A 5,830-nucleotide genomic window follows, 5' to 3' on the forward strand; every position below is an offset into this window, starting at 1 on the left:
AAGAATCATTGTACCTTATAAGAAGGAAGACATATATATATATATATATATACACACATACATACACACACACACACACATATATACATATATAGAGAGAGCGCAATGCCACATTTTGTATATATACACATGTCTATGTATGTATATATGTGTGTATGCATGTGTGCCCATTCAGTTTATATGTATCATATATAAAATTGGTCATTGCTATTTTAAATTTATATGTGGCTTACCATATTAGGAAAAAAACTACCACTTGGTTACTTTAATGATTTATTCCTTAAATAATTTAATAATTTAATAATTAGTGGTAGAAGTGAACCCAAGTAGCTATTTTCTCAAATCTGTATCCTTGGAAAGAAATATAAAAACCAGCTCTTCTATCCACTCTAGCAAGGGGGAGGTGAAGCCTACTGGTAGCAGAAAGAGCACTGAGGCAGTAGAAGATAAGGGTCTGGATTTATGAAATGGCAATAGAAAGGGAGTAGGAAAGACTCTATGGTGACAGTATTTGACCAGTTTTGGCTACTGTTTGGGTTTAGAAGAGAGAAACACAGGTGTAGGATCAAACGAATAAACAAAAGCCAAAACAAAACAAAACAACCAACCAAACACACCAAAACACCCAAAATCATACTGAGTTCTTATGTTTGAGTAACCAGAAAAAAGTCTTTTATCAGAAATAAGGGATAATTTTGTGGCAGATTACACTTCAGTTTAGATATAAACCATAATTGGTTCACTTAAATGTGATTTTCCAAAGAAAGAAACACAGATTGGGGCCCAAGAAGTTGAGGAGTTCTATAGACCTGTAGTGAATCATGAGATCATAAAATGTTCATAACAGCATCTTCTGTTGCTTCAGCGTGTTCATGAAAATTGCTAAAAAAAACCAGTTTTCTCTCTTCCCACAAACTACCCCCATCTTTTAGAGCATCCCATTCCTTCAAATTGTGTTAGAATAGCTTGGAGTTTGATTACAAGGAGACAGTATTAAATAAGCCATACAGTGTTCACTAGGTCATGGGCCTTTTTCTAAACACTACATATATTAGCTCACTAACTTTTAAAACTGTGTAAATAATGTGCTATTACTATATCCCCTTTATGGATTAAAAAATGGGGGCATAAAGAAGTTGCATGCTCAAAGTAACTTAGCAGTAAAGCTGGAATTCAGTCTGGCTTGAGAGAGCCGACTTTTAGTCACTACCTAGAGTGTCTCTCTAATGACTGCACTGTTTTGCTTACTCAGTGGAGAGATCAGGTGATAACTTGAAGGGTCACACCATATCCCCATCATCTTTTATGTGAGGAGGAAACAAAACGTGGTCAAATTTCATAGCTCAAAATGTAGAAAGTTAATTGCATGTTGATTTCTCTCCTCTGTTGTGCCCAATCAGTAAAAGAGATGTCCAATAAATGCCTACTGGCTTTGCTCGTCTTTTTGTTTTGTTGGACTGGGCAATCAGATTTAAGAATCCAAGAAATAGTGCTCACTTTGGCAGCACATATACTAAAATTGGAATGATACAGAGAAGATTACAACGGCCCCTGCACAAGGGTGACACACAATTTCGTTAAATGTTCCATATTTTTTCGGCTAAACAAATATTTTAAAGCATAAAAAAAAAGAATCTAAGAAATAATAGAAACTGGTTTGATGCTCTCTGAACACATAGTTTACTTTGTAGCCTACATTGTGCTAAAAGAAATGAAAGAGGGTGTCTTAGTTTTCTGATGCTCAAAGCTAAAGAGGAAAAACATACAGACAAATTTGATACAGCTGGATGTCATGGACATGAACTTGAATCTGAAATACCCGATTCTAAGAAATCTTGAATTTAATTACCAGAGCCACAGTATGCCTATAATAATAGATTAAAACAAACAAAGAGTGGCATCCTCTTCACTCCTACACCCTAACTTTGGTCTTCTTGTCTACTTTTTCTATGGAGATGGAACATAGGAGATGAGGAAAATAAATTCCCTTAATCAGAAAATCACAATATCAAAGAAGTAAAAAATATGCCACATTTATGAAAATAAATTGTAGAGTGACTCAACCTACACCATGCAATTTGATCTTCATAGCCACTCTTTCAAGTAGATAGGGAATATTTTTATCATCTCTATCTTAGAAAGGAAGCATTTGAAACTCAACAAATTTAAGTGACTTACCCAAGTTGACAAAGTTATTAAGTTGGATGTCATCCAGATCTTCCGAATCCAATTCCTTTGCTCTTTTGACTTTTAGGATTTTTAATTAGGATAGGCAGTAACAAAACAGCCCCAAATCTCAGTAGCTTACCCCCCAAAAATTTCTCACTCTTGCTTACATGGCTCATATGGTTTGGCAGGGTGTCCTTCTTCACATGGGGACCCTGGCTATAAAGCTTCCCTGTCTTGCAGCTACACCATCTGGAACTTGATGTCTCCTTAGTTGCTGAGGCATGGGAAAGAGCACTGAAGGGTCTCAGACCAGCAATTAAATACTTCATAATTTCTTCTCACAAACCATTATCCAAAAATAGTGATATGGTAGGAAGTCTCAGCCTTGTGTGAGCCCAGGAGGGGAAGAGAATTGGATATGACTAAGTACTAGAAGTCTTCTGATATGGTGACTTTGGATAAGTAATTATTCACAGGTAGGAAAATGAGCATTAAAACAATTATGAGGGACGCCTGGGTGGCTCAGTTGGTTAAGCATCTGCCTTTGGCTCAGATCATGATCCCAGGGTCCTAGAACTGAGTCCCACATCAGGCTCCCTGCTCACCAGGCTCACCTGCATGCTTCCCCCTACTTGTGCACGCTCTCTCTCGCTCTTACAAATAAATAAATAAAACAATTATGAAATAATTTCCCTTACCAGGGGTTTCTGCAATTTCTGTTTCTATAAATGACAGAATCAAAAGATAATATCCTTTTAAATTAAACCCAAAACACATCATGTATGCTAGCCGTATTTAAAGTGCCAACAGCCTGAAAGGCAGGCAGCTAAAACATTCCTTACACTCTGTGAAAACAACAGCCTGTATTGACCTGAGATTACTGTCAATCCTTGTTTAGGAACTGAGATTTTAAGTGGGTCCAATTTAATGTCAAACAGAGAAAAAGAATAAGTATAGCAGCAGATTTGCTTGTTAATTTATTTTTTTCCTGGTATCAAGACATTAAAAACTCCCAAGATCTACTGTATTACTTGAGATGTAGAGCTGTGATACTTTTTGTAGCTAGAAGTCTCTGACAATTATGGGGAAGGATTATTGAATATCTTTTAATATTGCTCTGAACTCAGAAAGCTTGAGAGAATAGCTAGGTAAATGACCAGAGCAATTTTATATCTTAGAAATCAAAGAAACAGCATGATTTAATGGAAAAAGAATGAGCTGCAGAATCAAATGCCCTTGCTTTGGTTTTTGACTATACCATTCATTGAGCCTCAGGCTTATTGAATGTAAAAAAAGGTATAAATATTAACACCTGCCTTACTGGGTGATTGTGAAGAACCCATGGGACAGTTTTTTGTGACAGCAGTCCCTAGGCTGTAAAGCACTAAAATCAAACTTAGATGCTATTGAAAATTTGTTGGGTTGATATAGAGGAAACGAAAGACCAAATTCTGTGACACATAAGAGCCAGGGTTGGACCATTAAAAATGTGGTGAGAGGAACTTTTTGCTCGGAAGTTTCTTCCTTTCCTTCTTATTGCCGATGATCTAAGCATGATATACTCTGTTCTTCCTTCCTCTATGCAGGTACAAGAAACTTAGAGCTCATTTTATGGTTAGAAGCAATGATCATTTTTAGAACTTTTTTTTTTCTAAATCCGTGAAATAGAATGTGTGTAGGAAAAAAAGAAAAAGCTTTAAGTTTTCATGCATGCTGAAAAGATCATTTTTTTTTTTCCTAAAGCATTTGCCTAGAAAGATTTTCCATGTGTTCAATATAATGAGGCTTAATCCACTTTAAGGAGGATTACGTATTTGTCTCCAGCAAGTAACATGTTCTCCTTTAAACAAAATGTATGTGGGTGAAATGCTGCAATTTAAACTGTAGAGGTGAACTTGATCAAATAAATGAATACGTTCAATAAATGAAGAAACTAATAATTAAAATTGAATTTCGACTGGATAAAATATGTGGCCAGTGTTGCAAAGCATGCCTTTGCTACCATGGTGTTAGTATTTTAGTTCAAGCTAGTGGATTGAAGAACAGATGTTGAAAAACTGTGCTTTTTGGTTATAAACACTATTTATATGAACTAATTTCTTATGAACTATAATCCTCATCTTTAAACTTTTTTTAGAGCCAGAATTTAACATGTGCCATTTTAAACTGCCTAAATAACCAGAGAGTTAGAAATCTCTTGGAAAGAAAGTGCTTCCGGGGTGCCTGGGTGTCTCAGTCAGTTAAGTGGCTGCCTTCAGCTCAGGTCATGATCCCAGGGTCCTGGGATCAAGCCCCATGTCGGGCTCCCTGCTCAGCGAGATTCTGCTTCTCCCTCTCCCTCTGCCTGCTGCTCTTCCTACTTGTACTCTCTCTCTCTCTCTCAAATAAATAAATAAAATCTTAAAAAAAAAAAAAAAAGAAAGTGCTTCCAAAACAGGTAGTTATTCACACCTCCAATACACTTATGAATATTTCCGTATGAACAGCCTACCATGGACAAAAACCCAACCTTGCCATATCTCTTCCCTCTCAACTGGATTCATCCATTCATTTATTTATTTTTCATTTAACACATAATTTGCTGAGATTTACTATTGGTGGGCACTCTTCCAGGTGCTAAGAATATAGATGGTAAGGACATAAATGGTGACTGTGGATGTGGTGTGCTCTTTAGAGATAGAGGGTCTCTCTGAGGAGTTGAGAGTAAACAGAGACCTAAATCAACCATACAAAATTGGAGGAGTAAATTTGGAAGCACAAATTGTATTTGTGTCTGGAAGGAGAGTATTGCATACAAAAGCCCAAGGTTAGCGTGCCATTAATGTCTTTGGGAAAGAAGCAAATGTGGCTGCCTTGGCATGAGGAATTAAAAGAAAGGTCCTTGAAGCTAGGTCCTGGAGGGCTTCAAAGGTCAGAATGAGAACTGTAGATTCGCTTTTAGAAATCATGGCAGCTATTGGAGGTCCTGGGGTAGGAGAGAGGGACATGATTAAATCTGTGTTTTAAGGACTTCCCTGGCCACACTGTGGAGACTAGCCCACAGAGGATTAGTGTGCAAGCAGGGAAACCACTTGGAACACCTGCAGCAAACCAGAAGCCCACCTTCACATACCAAATACATGTCATGATTCTCATTTAGGGAGCAAATTAATATACAAAGTTAAAGACTGGAAGCCCAATTCTGATATGGCTGAATTTTGTGACTGGTTACTGGTTTAGTACTCCTTGACAAAGTTGACAGTTGTGAAATCTGTTAAGTCTCAGTTCCACTTATCAGTAAAATAGAATGATACATGACTTCCCCTCTGCATGTAATGGGGGCAGGATCAAAGGAAATAATGTATATTGAAAACACTGAGAAAATCATAAACTTCAAAGCATGGTACTTTACAAATGCTGGGTATTGTTATGCATAATTATCTGTCCTGATTTGACTTCAGCAAAGGACTGTTTGTTTCCTCTAAATTGGTCAAAGAGGAACCAAGCATCATTCTGAACTGCAACTAAATCTAGTTGTATGCCAGGTAAATTAAGTGGAATCTAAAGATGATCATTTACGATTTTTTTTAGAAAGAGAGCTTTTCTTTGAAATTCAGGTGGCATAAAATTGACCAACCTGAAATACTTAAAGCTGGCAGGGTCACTTGTCAAAAATATCTCT

General features: G+C 36.9%; 1 non-coding gene across 1 annotated transcript; it reads left to right on the plus strand.

Annotated features, from left to right (window-relative positions):
* The first annotated feature begins 1,489 nt into the window (after positions 1–1,489).
* On the plus strand, positions 1,490–1,596 carry LOC118001660. The gene has a single exon (XR_004676769.1). It is a non-coding gene; the product is annotated as a U6 spliceosomal RNA (small nuclear RNA).
* Positions 1,597–5,830: the final 4,234 nt, after the last annotated feature.

Source organism: Mirounga leonina, unplaced genomic scaffold (genome assembly GCF_011800145.1).
Source record: "Mirounga leonina isolate KUSES-001 unplaced genomic scaffold, KU_Mleo_1.0 Mir_53, whole genome shotgun sequence".
In the NCBI taxonomy this organism is placed as follows: domain Eukaryota; kingdom Metazoa; phylum Chordata; class Mammalia; order Carnivora; family Phocidae; genus Mirounga; species Mirounga leonina.